The following is a 14,870-nucleotide window of genomic DNA, read 5'->3' on the forward strand; positions in this document are numbered from 1 at the left end:
AATGATTTAGCTCAAGAAATTAAGAAAACTAACTTATTGATATTAATAATTGAGCAAACTAATTTATGCTGATGATATTGTTTTGATAGCTGATGAGGAAATAAAATTACAAGGAATGTTAAATACAATGAATGACTGGTGTAATAAATGGAGACTCACTATCAATGGTGATAAAACTTAAATAGTTCATTTTAGAAAGCCTTTAGTACCTCAAATTAATTTTCAGTTTTATTTTGGTAAAACTACTCTTATGTATACTGATACTTACAAATATCTTGGTTTTGTTTTTCATGAAAATATGATGTTCTCAGAAGGAAAGCAGCTTTTATCAAATTCTGCTGGGAGGGCACTTGGTGCAGTGATAAATAAGATGGAGGTCTGTCCTGAATTAAGTTTTGACACGTTTAGTAAATTGTACGATGCCATGGTGGGATCTGTGTTACTTTATGCTGCAGGAGTGTGGGGTTATGAAGACGCTCCTGAGTATGATGATGTTCAAATCAGAGCAACGAGATACTTTCTGGGTGTACACAGGTTCATCACAAAAGCTGCCATAGAGGGGACATGGGGTGGGAACCTTGTGTGATCAAACAAAGAGCAGAAGTCCTCAGATTTTGGAACCAATGGTGACTTTACCTGGAGAGAGACTTGCATGTAAAATATTTGAATGGGATAGAGCTCATATTTATCCCCGGTGTAAAGATGTGTTTAACATTTTGTCCTCTATGAACCTACAATCATTATTATTTAATTGATTTAAATGTAAGATAGTTAATGTTAAGGAAGCTTTAGTTGGTTAGTATGAAAAAGAATGGAAAAGGAAACTGATTCAAAAACCAAAATTAAGAACTTATTTGTAAATTAAGGAGAAATTTTCTACTGAGCCATATGTTATGTACAACTTAAAAAGAGGACAAAGATCTTTTTGTGCTCAACTTAGAGCAGGAGTGCTGCCCCCGCAGGTGGAAGTAGGGCGCTTTATGTTAAGTTATAAATACAGGAACTGTTAAATAAATATGTCTTTACTTGTTTTATGGTAGTTGCACATATGTGCTCTTATTGTGAAAGGGAAAAAGGGAGGGGAAGTAGAGACGTGGTTGTCGGTTGTTGATGGCGTTGGAATAAAGAAGACGTGAAGCCAAGAAGTGAATTTGAATCCTTTTTAACATTGGTAGCAGAGGATGGTTAGCAACTACAGAGTCCCGCCACCTTTTGACGAAGAAAAACCGTACGAAAGCTGGAAAAATAAAGTCGCGGTGTGGGCCCGAGTTACAGATCTTGAAAAGAAGAAGCAGGCGCTCGCCGTTGCTTTGGCGCTTTCTGGGCGAGCGAGAGAAGTGGCGATGGAAATATCGGTGGAGGATTTGAACAAAGACACAGGCATGGAAACTTTACTCGTGAAGCTAGATGATCTGTTTCTCAAGGAAGAAAAAGACAGGATCTACGAGGCTTACTCAAGTTTTGATCGGATAACGAGAAGCAGTAACGTGTCCATGACGGATTATATAATTGATTTTGAACAGCGGTATGGCCGAATGCATAAATACAAGATGGAACTTCCAGATGCAGTATTAGCATTTAAACTACTGGACACTGCTTGTTTGGACGTGAAAGATCGACAATTAGCCCTAACAGCGTGTGCAGAGTTGACATTTGCCGCCATGAAGTCTGCACTGAAGAGGATTTTTAGAGGGAAAATGTCTGGCTCAACGGTGGGAATTAACCAGGATGCTGCCTATATTACTGAACAGAGAAGACAGTTAAACAAACCATGGTCCCATAATGATAAGCAGAAGACAGCATGGCCGGGCACTAATCCTCTGGATAGATATGGTCGCAGATCCAAATGGACCATTTGTCAAAGCACATTCCACTGGGCCAAGGACTGTCCACTCAAAGGTGAGCAAATTAAACTGACTGAAGATAAAGCAAATGATGTAGAAGAGTGTAATGTTACGTTGTACACAAAAGAGTCACCCACTGAAGCAGAAATCTTTATGACAGAGTGTTTTGGTTTTGCAATAATTGACACTGCATGCACACGGTCGGTGTGTGGACAAGAATGGTTGGACAACTTCACCAGTCAGCTAAATCAAAATGGAGTAAAACATCTAAAAAAAGTCGGAAATGCACAGTTGCAGACCCTTCAGATTTGGAGATGGAAAAGTGGTCAACTCCACCAAAAGACTAAAGATTCCTGCTAAAATTGGGCAGACAAAATGTCATATTGAAACTGAAGTTGTTCCTGCCAAGATTCCCCTTCTTCTGAGCAAAGAATCTATGAAAAGAGCAGGAACTGTGCTGGATATGGAAAATGACCGTGCAGTGATGTTTAACCACCCTGTAAAACTTGAGTTTACAAGCTCAGGTCATTACTGTGTGAACATTATGGATTTTGAAGACCAAAACGTTATTGACAATGACCACATTTTGATAGCCAATGAGAATGTTATTCAACAAGGGAACACAAATGAAGAACTGGAGAGTCAGTATGAGGAGGAAATACTGGCAATCTCAGAAAACATGACTACAGTAGAAAAACAAAAGATCTTGATGAAGCTTCATCAACAGTTCGGTCGTGCTTCTGTAGAAAGGCTTCAGAAACTTCTGATCAGCTCAGGCAACAAGGATAAAGAATGTGAAATCATCCTGAAAAGAATTGTTGAAGAATGTGAACCATGTCAGAGGTATAGCAGAACCAAACCAAGACCTGTTGTTGGTTTACCATTGGCATCTCAGTATAATGAAACTGTTGCAGTTGATCTTCATGAACTCCAGCCAGGTATGTGGTATCTTCATATTGTTGACCAGTTCACACGATTTAGTGCTGGAAGTATTCTGACCACAAAGAAGTCATCTGAGATAGTGAAGCACTTCATTCATGCCTGGATAAGTGTGTATGGCCCTCCTCAGAAACTGTTCAGTGACAACGGAGGAGAATTCAACAATGATGAGATGAGAGATATGGCAGAAAACTTTAACATCGAAATCAAAACAACAGCAGCATACAGCCCCTGGAGCAATGGACTTATGGAAAGACACAACCAAACACTTACTGAGATTTTAATGAAAGTAAAAACCTCCAATACTTGTGACTGGGATACTGCACTAGACTGGGCCCTTATGGCCAAGAACACAATGCAGAATGTACATGGCTTCAGTCCTTATCAGCTGGTGTTTGGACAGAATCCCAACCTGCCCTCTGTCCTTACTGACAAGCCTCCAGCTTTAGAAGGCACCACAAAGAGTGAGTGGGTTGCTAAACACATTTCTGCTCTGCATGCATCAAGGAAGGCCTTTACAGAAGCAGAATGTTCTGAAAGAATACGGAGAGCATTGCGTAAACAAATACGCCACTCAGATGAAAAATATGAACTAGGGGAAAAGGTCTACTATAAAAGAGTGGACTGCCATGAATGGAAAGGGCCAGGAGTTGTCATTGGCCAGGATGGTGCTGTGGTGTTTGTCAGACACGGAGGAACATGCATCTGAGTACATCATCTCAGACTTAAAAAAGCAAAAATGTTGAGTCAAGATCGCCACATTAAAGATAATGCAGAAGTGGATACAAAACTTTTGAGAAAACAAATTGTGTCAGAGGTTTCTGATGACAGTTTGGAGGACACTTCACCAGCAGGAGGCACATCTGTGATACAAAATGAAGCAGAACAAAACACCAATGACAACACCAGGCAACACAAAGTTGTGGAAGGAGAATATGATGTTCAGCTCAAAACAGGACAAGTTTTGAAATACAAAGACGATGACAGTGGTGTTATATACACAGCACAAGTCAAGGGGCGTGGAGGAAAAGCTACAGGAAAATATAAAAACTGGTATAATCTTGTAATCATGGAGCCCAGTAATGTTGCAGGTAGCACATGTTCAGTTGACATTACACAGCTGGAGAGCCTTCAGATAGAACCAACTGTTGTTGTTGATGATGCAGCAGATGTTAATGATGACATATTTATGACAGGAGACTTAACATTTGACCAAGCCAAAGTAAAAGAAATAAAAAATTGGAGAGACAATGATGTGTTTGTAGAAGTTCAGGATGAAGGACAGAAATACATCTCCACCAGGTGGGTGTGTACGCTTAAAGAGACACACACTGGACCTATGCCAAAAGCATGCTTAGTGGCAAGAGGATTTGAAGAATTACAAGTGTCTGAGTTGCAAAAAGATTCACCAACATGTGCATCAGAGTCTCTTCAGCTCCTTGTGGCAGTAATCTGTCAAAGACAGTGGTCACTTAACTCCATGGATATAAAAGCAGCATTTCTCCAAGGAGCAGAACTCTCACGTGACCTCTACATTAGACCTCCAACAGAGGCAGATTCAAAAGGCCCATTATGGAAACTTAAAAAATGTGTATATGGTTTGGCTGATGCATCACTTTATTGGTACAACAGGGTGAAGGAGATTATGCAGACACTTGGAGGAAAAGTGTCAAAGGTAGATCCTGCTGTCTTTTACTGGCTTGATGAGAAAAAAACTGTAATTGAGGTACTTGCCTGTCATGTGGATGACTTCATATGGGGGGGTACGCAAAGCTTCTCCACAACCGTTATGCCTGAACTAAGATCAGCTTTTGAAGTTGAACTTGAGCAGCATGGTAGCTTTTGCTATGTGGGAATAGATTTTGTGTCTCTAAAAGAAAAAAATTCAACTACACCAGGAAAACTACATCCAGCATCTGCAGCCCATACATCTGGATGCTGTGCGAGCTGTACAGCAAGACTCACCTCTGTCAGCTAAAGAAAAAGATCTACTCAGGTCCAAGATTGGACAAATTCTCTGGGTCGCAAGGCAGAGTAGGCCAGATGTCTTGTTTGATGCAAGCACTTTGGCATCAGGCTTTAAAGATGCAACTGTGCACACAATCCATGAAGCAAATAGAACTGTGTGCAAACTGAAATCCAGGAAGGTGGCTCTGAACTTTGAACATCTTGGCAAGGACACAGCCCTCAAGATGATGGTGTTCAGCGATGCCTCATTTGGCAATCTTTCAGATGGAGGCACTCAAGGAGGACACCTGATAGTTCTTATGGGTGAACATGGAAAGTTTTCACCGCTCTCATGGCAGTCAAAGAGAGTGAAGAGAATTGTGAGGAGTACACTTGCTGGAGAAACATTAGCAATGTCTGATGGAATTGACAATGCATATTTTCTAGCAACACTGTTCTCTGAGCTAACAACTGGAAGTGCTGAACATGCTCCATCCATAATCTGTGTCACAGACAGTCGTTCACTGGCTGACGCACTGAAATCTACAAAATCTGTCTCAGTAAAAAGACTTCGCCTGATAATCAGTGCCATCAAGGAGCTCATCCAAGCACAGCGAGTTGAGCGCGTGTTGTGGTACAACACGAAAGAACAACTTGCAGATTGCCTTACCAAAAAGGGTGCATCTGCATGCAAGTTACTTGAAGCCTTGAGTGAAGGACAATGGGAACTTGGTTAATGTTAAATTCAGTAACAGCAAGTTCAATGAAAACAGTTCATTATGTTGTTTTGTTTTGTTCATTTGACCTGGTAAACTAAGACTTAAAAAAAAAAAATTAAGAGTGAGTTTGTTAAGTTATAAATACAGGAACTGTTAAATAAATATGTCTTTACCTGTTTTATGGTAGTTGCACATATGTGCTCTTATTGTGAAAGAGAAAAAGGGAGGGGAAGTAGAGACGTGGTTGTCGGTTGTTGATGGCGTTGGAATAAAGAAGACGTGAAGCCAAGAATTTGAATCCTTTTTAACACCCCCCCCCTCCCCTCTCTGCTCTGCCTTCCTTTTTTATTTTTTTTTTATTTTTTTTAATAACTTGCCCTGTCCAACAGCTAGGCAGACAGATGAGAGCTGAGGGCCTCTTGTGTTGGACATATTTTACTTTAACAAGAGGGGTTATTAATCTTCAGACAAACCAAAGGTATGTCTGAATAAACCCCTTTTGTAATTGAGGCCAAACTTTAGGAGGGGAAGGGGGGTAAGACCATGAAGCAGCATAAAGCAACAAGTTTACTGGTTGTTAATCATTATGGTAAGGTTCAAATGTAGTACAAAAAGGGCGGGGCCTATCCACACACACACTCAAATGTTATAAACACACCTGCTAGCTACAAAAATGTCCACCTGTCGACATGTACACAAAACAGATAGTGTTCACACGCATACTTATGCCTTTAAAACCAACTAGTGTGAAATATTTCAGTCATTCAATCATGCAAACTGTTAGTGCAAAGGTGAGCTAACACCTGTGCTCAGGTGAGTGTTTATGTTCTTCTAAAATGGATGGTGGAACGTGACAAGAAGGAGGGAGAGTGCCGAGCCATCCCCACCCCAAGACCCCCACCGCAGCAGCAGCGGCAGCCGGAATCCCCCCAACGCCACACGGGAACCGGCAGGGAACAACCGCCGCCCGGGCGACCAAGCCCGCCACCCAGGCCACGGCCAGCAGGACCGCCGCAAGGCCCCCAGAGCCAGAGAGCAGGGAGGCACGGAGGGAAAGAGAGCGCTGCCCCAGCCCAACCAGGAGAGCAGCCCCCCCGCCGCGCCGGGAGCGCCCAACGCAGGGCCCCACAGGAGAAGGACGCCCACAGCCCCAGACGAGCACCCCACCACCACCCAGGAGTTCCGGGCATCCCCCCGCCCCCACCCCAGGTACGAACCAGGACCCCCCAAGGGAGACCCGCTCCGCACTCCAGGCAGCCATCCGCCCGGCCCATGGTTGGTCCAGGGAGGAGCAAGGCAGGGGCCCGCCGCCCCCGCCCAGGAGGGGGAACCCCGGGGAAAAAAGAGGGCCCACAAGGGGTGTTGTAAATATGGCCCGACCAGGCTCGGCCACAGTTGGAAATTTGGCGGGGCCCAGCGCTCAGGAGCAGGGACCAGAACCCACCCCCCAGGGACACGAACACCCCCGGCTCAGATGTAATGTGAACCCCCCCACCGCGCGGAGAGAGCACCGCCGGGCCCAGGAAGCCGGCATCCCGGGGACACGGCCGCCGTTGCAAAGGGGCCCGAACCCCCCACCAGGGAAGAGGTAGGGGACAGACGGTCCTAGTTCCCACCTTCCTTGCAAAATGTGTGTGCGTGTATGTGTGTTTGAGAGGGTGTGTGTGTGCATGTGTGTGTGTTTATGTTGGGATGTATATTTTGAGGGGGGAGGGGGGTGTGTACTAAGGGCGTTGCAGTTAAAATTGGCGGGTAGGGCACTAAGGGGACATCTCCTGATTACTCACAGTGACGTCCCCTCACCCTCCCCACCAAGGGGCCCTAAATGTCTAAGGTGCGGTTAAAATTGGCGGGTAGGGTGCTAGGAGGACATCTGCTGCTTGCTGGCAGTGATGTCCAAGCACCCCCCCTACCAAGGGCCCTACATGTCTAAGGTGCAAATAAAACCGAAAGAGGGGGGGCCCACTCCATACGGCAACCATAGGAGGGGGGCCACTGCCTAGTAACCCCCCCCCCCCCAAGGCCCATCGCAGGCTAAGCCCCCCACCCCCTCACCCTAATATGAGGTTATATGAGGAAGGGGGTAAGTTGGGGACAGCTGGTAGACTGTCCCCCGGTGGTCAAACAGCTGTCCCCCGCCCCCCCCCCAGCAAGGGGGCCAGGCCCACCCAGCCCAGGGGCCCCACCCCCGGAGGCGCCGACACCCCAGGCCCAGCACCACCCACCACACTAAGAGAGAGAGGAGCCAGAAAGCGTCGCCCCCCCCCGGAGCAAGCCCAGGCCCCCACCCCCAAACACCGGCCCTAGAAGAGCTCTGGTCAGGCCTCGACGGGACCGAGGCAGCCAACCGGCCGGGGAAACCGCAGATGGCCTCAGCGGAGACCCCGACCCATCAACCCCCCCTGCCCCGTACCAATAGTGCCCCCCCCCTCCCCCAGAATGCCCCCCCACAGGACAGGGCCGACAAGACCTCCCCCCACCCCACCCCAGACCCCACAGCCGAAGCGGATGACACCCAGAGTGACCGGGGGCCCCAAGAGGGTTGTCCCGTCCCGCCCCAGAGCCAGGGAAGGGCCGATCCCAGCCCCAGGTGTAGATGGACAGCCCATCCGGCGCCGCTGGCCCCCCCCCGAGCAGGGCCCCCCCCGAGCAGAGACCCCTGCCAACCCCCCCAGCACAGGCAAAGGGACCACCCCCCCAAGCCAAGCCAGACAACCCCCCCACCCCCATCCCCACCCCCCCACGCACCCCCACACCCAAGCCCAGAGGACCACGCAGCACCCCAGCCCGCCCCACCCAGGCGCCGGACCCGACCCCCCGACCAACAGAGCCCCCACCACCCCCCGCCAGGCACCGGAGGCCCCGACCCCCACCCCGGCCAACGGCAGAAGGCCAAGGAGCAACGACGACCAGGCCCCCCCACCCCCTAAGTCATGGAGTTAGCTATGGGAGACCAGAGAGACCGAATTCTTTCAAAGTTACTTGAACCTTGGGCTGACATTTTTTCCAAGCTGATATGATCAAGCAGCAGATTTCTGTGTTGACTTATATTTATATTTTTCTTGCTTTTCCAATTTATTAAAATAGTTTTTTTAGCAATGCAAAGAGTTATGAAAATGATAGAGCCTAATCCTCCTTCTACATTTATGGCACTTATGTCACCAAGCACACAAAGTGACGGTGAAGCTGTGATTGAAACCTTAAGCCAGACTGATAGATCGGCACATACCTGCTGCCAGAGAGCCTGGACAGGCGTGCAGAACCATAGTGCATGCATGTAATTGTCGGGTAGATTACTGTCACAGTGCTGACAAATGTCTGAGTTACTGAGACCCATCTTGAACATCCTCTGTCCAGTGTAGTAAATTCTGTGTAGAGTTTTGAAATGGATTAGCTGCAGATTTGGACTTTTTGTCAGTTTAAAGGTGTTTAGACAAAGTTCTGACCAAAAGCTTTCATCTTTGCTGATGCTCAAATCCGCATCCCATTTTGTTGTCGGAAGTGAAATATTATTATCTAAATTACATAAAAGTTTGTATATTTTGGAGAGAGTTTTATTCATTGAGAAATTGATCAGAGTGGTAACTACATCTGGCAGCTTTAAATCGTTGTCTCTGTATTTAAACTTTTTAGTAATAAGTGATTTAAGTTGCTGATATTCCAAGAAGTTATATATTCCATGTTTGTCTTGAAGTTCCTGGGGAGTTATGAATCTTCTATCAATAATTATGTGCTCTAGTTGTTTTATGCCCCCTGCTTGCCAAGCTGGGAAGTGGATAATTTTTTTGTTTATGAGGATGTCTGGGTTGTTCCAGATGGGTGTCATTTTGCATGGTTGAATTGATGATTTTGATATTTTGAGAAATTCCCACTAGGCTGTTAAAGTGGCATTTATATTAATACTTTTGAAACAATCCTGTTTTTTAACTGTTTGGCTAATAAATGGAAGATCTAATAGGTTGATCTTTCCACATAACACCTGTTCCAAGTCTAACCATGAGTTGGTTTCTGGATTATTTTTTAACCATTTTAAGATGTATTGTAATCTATTTGCAAGAAAGTAATTGTGGAAGTTAGGTAATTCTAATCCTCCACAGCTTTTTGCAGATTTTAAAGTTTTTAGACTAATTCTTGCAGGTTTGTTGTTCCATAGAAAGCTTGATATGGATGAGTCTAATGTTTTGAACCATTTTAGTGGTGGTTGTGTGGGAATCATTGAGAAGAGATAATTAACTTTGGGTACGATTTTCATTTTTACTGTGGCCACTTTGCCCATAAGGGACAGAGGCAGGTTGGTCCAGCGTGTTAGATCGTCCTGTATGTTTTTCAGTCATGGGGTGTAGTTTAGCTGCACCAGTTCTGATAGTTTGGGGGGAAAATTGATACCTAGATATTTGATATTTCCTGATTTAACTGGTATTGTGAGTCTTTGCTCCGCATTATTGTTCAGTGGTAATAAAACAGACTTATTCCAATTAATGGAATAGTCTGATATAGAGGAGAATTCATTAATGATTGTTGCCGTTTCATTTACAGAATGTAAATTACTTAAAAACAGTAATATGTCATCTGCATAGAGACTAATTTTATGATGGCTGTGTTTGGTTTTAATTCCTTTAATGCTCTCATTCTGTCTTATTGCTGCAGCTAGAGGCTCAATAAATATAGCAAAAAGAGAAGGAGAGAGTGGGCAACCCTGTCTGGTTCCTCTTCCAAGAAAAAACCTGTTGGAAGTCTGTTTATTAGTTCTAACTGATGCATTGGGGTTGTGGTATAATATTTTGATCCAATTGATGAATGATTCTCCAAACCCAAACTTATGGAGGGCAGCAATAAGGAACTTCCAATTTACTCTATCAAAGGCTTTTTCAGCATAGGCTCTTCTGAAGTTAGAAACGTGGAGCTCCCAGCGGCTACAGTCAGGTGTTATCCGGGGGCCAGAGTAGGTGACATCGAGGGGAACCTTAGGATGTTAGCTCAGAATAAGTCCAGGTTCCGTCGAGTCGTGATTCACGCAGGCGGTAATGATGCCCGACGGAGACAGTCAGAGGTGGTTAAGTTAAACGTAACTTCGGTGTGTAAACTGGCTAAGACGATGTCCGACACTGTAATTTTCTCTGGTCCCCTGCTGAACTTAGTCAGTGATGAAATGTACAGCCGCTTTTCATCATTTAACCGCTGGCTTTCTAGATGGTGCCCAGAAAACGGCGTTGGTTTTGTGGATAACTGGAGCGCGTTTTGGGGGAAGCCCGGTCTCATGCGGAGAGACGGCGTCCATCCCACCCGGGACGGTGCCGCTCTTCTTTCTAGAAACATTTCTGCTAGCCTTAGTCTGTTAACCTGACAATCCAGAGACGAGACCCGGGCGCAGAGCAGCAGTGTAAAACGCTCCTCTGAGCCTCCCTTAGGGTTAGTGCCGGTGCAAAACCCATGCAGGGAAAGTCAAGCAGGTCCTAGCTTTAGCTTATGTGCTGAAAGACAAATGAAAGGAGCGCGTCATAGAAACCTTAAAGTGACAGACAGCAGTTCTCACAAGCAGAATTATGATGTAATTAAATGCGGTTTATTAAACATTAGATCCATTTCCTCCAAGTCCCTCTTAGTCAACGAGTTAATTACTGATAAAAACCTTAGTCTTTTAGCCTTAACAGAAACTTGGCTCCATCAGGATGACTATGTTAGATTGAATGAAGCAACCCCCCCCCCACTTATGCTAACTATCAGAAATCCAGGATTTCAGGTAAAGGAGGTGGTTTGGCAGTAATATCGCAGTCTAGCTTACTTCTCAGCCCTAAAGTTAAAAATGCTTATAATTCATTTGAAAACATCATATTGTCTTTAAGTCACCCAAACAGGAAAACTCCAAAACCTGTTTTACTCATAATTATTTATCGCCCCCCCGGCCCATATTCAGAATTTTTAACTGAGTTTTCCGACTTCCTATCGACTATTGTCTATGATTCTGATCAAACTATAATATTAGGGGATTTTAATATTCATGTTGATGACCCCAGTGACTGCCTAGGAAAGGCTTTTGCAGCTTTATTAGATGATGTTGGTTTCACCCAAAGTGTGAATGAACCCACTCGTAGATTAGAGCAGGACATAGGGATCAGAGGATCTGCTCTCCAGTGGTTTAAATCCTATCTGTCCGATAGGTATCAGTTCGTTAATGTAAATGGCCATTCCTCTCAGTGCACTCGAGTCAACTATGGAGTCCCACAGGGCTCAGTCTTGGGACCGATCCTGTTTACGCTTTATATGCTACCACTAGGAAACATAATCAGGAAACACAGCATTAATTTTCATTGTTATGCCGACGATACGCAGTTGTATTTATCCATGAAGCCTGACCAGACTGACCAGATAGAGAAACTGAACGCCTGCATCAGTGACATCAAGACCTGGATGACAATTAATTACCTCCTCTTGAACCCAGAAAAAACTGAGGTCATTATACTTGGTCCTAAAAACCTCAGAGATACTCTGTCTGCTCAGATAGTCTCCCTGGATGGCATAAGTATAGCCCCCAATTCCACAGTTAGAAACCTTGGGGTTTTACTTGACCAGGATTTATCATTTAAGGCTCACATATCTCAGGCGTGCAGAACTGCCTTTTTTCACCTGCGGAATATTGCTAAGATCAGAAATATACTTTCTAAGAGTGATGCTGAAAAACTCATCCATGCATTTGTTACGTCGAGGCTGGATTACTGTAACTCCTTGTTAGCAGCGTGTCCTAAGAGTTCCTTAAGAAGTCTCCAGCTTGTTCAGAACGCAGCAGCTAGATTGTTAGCTGGAACCAGCAGAAGAGATCACATCACTACTGTGTTAGTTTCGCTCCATTGGCTCCCAGTTGATTCTAGAATTAAGTTCAATATCCTCCTGTTAACCTATAAGGCCTTACATGGAATGGCCCCGTCCTATATTAAGGACCTCATAGTCCCTTACCATCCAATGAGAACACTTCGCTCGCAAAATGCAGGACTGCTTGTTGTTCCTAGAATTAGTAAAAGTACGGTTGGAGGTAGAGCGTTTAGCCACCAAGCCCCTGTCTTATGGAATAAACTCCCAGCTCATGTAAGAGAGGCCGACTCAGTTTCTACATTCAAAGCTAGACTGAAAACATTCCTCTTTGGACAGGCTTATTGTCAGACTAGTTAGTATTCAGAGATTATTTAACTTAATGTTAATTTGTTTAAATTAAACTTAATAATAACTATTTCTTTTAAAAGGCTGCTAGAATTTGAAGCTGGGGTAACTATGGTGCACTGGGGTTCTGTCCTCTTTCCTGTTTTTACTTCTACCCTTCCTCTCCTCTATTCTTGATCATAATTTATCATTTAGTTCTCCATGCCTCTGTTTGGTGCGGTGCGATTCATGTATTGTCCCTCTTTTCCTCTCCCCTCCTGGGGAGTGGGAGTGCTTCCAGACTCCAGTTGGCTCATCCGTGCTCCAGTTCCTGACCGTTTACCTCGCCTTTGCTCCTGCTCCTACACCTGGCTGTGGATCCTGCCTCTGGCTCATCTCTGGCTCGTCTCTGCTCTGTACCTGACCGAGTACCTCGCCTCTGCTCCTGCTCCTACACCTGGCTGTGGTTCCTGTCTCCGGCTCGACTCGCGCCTTTGACTGTCCCCACAACCACGGCTGGATGAAGCTCGTCTGCTGGACTTTTATATATGTAGTTGTAGATTTAGATAAGTTAATTCTTCTCTAAGATTTCTGGTAAATCGCCTGTCCGTCCTGGGGGAGGATCCCTCCTTCATGTGGGCACCCCTGAGGTTTCTTCGTTTTTTCCGGAATCCGGTTTTTCCTTACCGCGAAGGGGGGTCTAAGGGCAGGGATGCCAGTATAGCTTAGTCAGTTTGTTAGTTCATTTTAGTATTTTTCTATTGAACTCTTTGTATTCGTGATCCTTTTGATTTCATGTTTTACTTCGAAGCCCATCGAGACGACTGTTGTTGTGATTTTGGGCTATACAAATAAAATTGAATTGAATTGAATTGAACAGCACAGGAAATTACCAGCTGATAAAGATAAATGGGTTTCCTGCAGTAAAGCTATATCTGCTTTAAGACCATCCAGGTGATTTAACGTTTTCAATCTCTTTGGCCCAGAACCAAGTCCGTGCACATTCCAGCTAACGATGTTAAGACTGTTCATAGCTGTTCTAACCGGGAGAGTGCAAGGCTAAATAGTGCGTGTGCCCGTCCGTGTGCGCGTGCACGCTGTGCGTTCCTGCTACACTGACAAGCGCTGTGCATTGTGGGTGAACGTGTCTTGGCTGTGAGTTGCATGTTGCGTGCGTCCTGTGTGAGCCTAAGTGGGGTTTTTGCAGTTTATCAACGTGTGTTTGCGGGATCGCGTGTGCATGCTCTTATGCGCGCTAGTATGCGCGCGCGCCCGTTCCGTGCATAAATAAATACTCACCGTGGTTGCGTTGACTTTACCTGATTCACATATGAGGACATAGGAAGGGGGGGGGGACAAGAGAAAAGAGAGAGGAAAAGAGAACAAAAAACAAAAACAACGAAACAACAACAGAAACATGAATGTGAGAGAAAGAAAAGACAGTTTTCCTGAGAGGTGTGGATTATTGATGATTCGATTATTTCCTATTCAATTAAATAAGTTTGCGGGTTTCTTCTGGGCAGCGCAGATGAAAGCCTTCAGCACAGCCAGGGTGTTACCTCTGGGTCCCGGAACAGCTTGCCGTTCACAAAAAGTTTATCAACGGCAACCACCGCGCGGGCTCCAGCAGACAGGTGCTTCCTCCTCAGCGGGAAGAGGATTTTCCGCCGGCGGAGGATCTCGCCTGGAAACTGATCATTCACGCTGTAATGTGTGCCTTTCAGCTCTCGTCCTCTGCTTTTTACCAGTTCCTTTTGTTTATAATGTTCAAATTTAGCAACAATAGGACGGGGGCGCTGATTGTCCGGCCTTTTTCCTCCGAGCCGGTGAACCCTGTGGAAGGAGATCTTCTGGACTTCTTCCTTGGGGAGCTTCAGGTGGACCTCTATGAAGGACTTAACAATGTTATCTGGGACTTCTCCTGCCTCTTCTGGAATCCCTGCGATCACAATATTGTCCCTCATGCTCCTCGCCTGAAGATCCAGGAGAGTTTCTTTGATGGATCGGTTTTCCTCAGAAAGACGGGTATGATCTGCTCTGCCTTCCTGATTGGACCCAGCTGTTGACACTCACCTCATCACCAGCCAGCTCTATTTAAGAGGATCCTTCACCACCATTCATCGCCAGTTCATTGCCCCTCTATGGTGTATTACCTGGTCACAAGTTTAGTTTCTTGTTCTCGCTTTTCATGCTTGTACAAACTGCTACTTCTCCACCTCGTCTTCAGGACTTATTGGCACAAATGTCAACCTGGGTTCTACCTCCACACGAACAGACAGGGATTCTAAAG

Source organism: Oryzias latipes, chromosome 21, assembly GCF_002234675.1.
Source record: "Oryzias latipes chromosome 21, ASM223467v1".
Classification (NCBI taxonomy): domain Eukaryota; kingdom Metazoa; phylum Chordata; class Actinopteri; order Beloniformes; family Adrianichthyidae; genus Oryzias; species Oryzias latipes.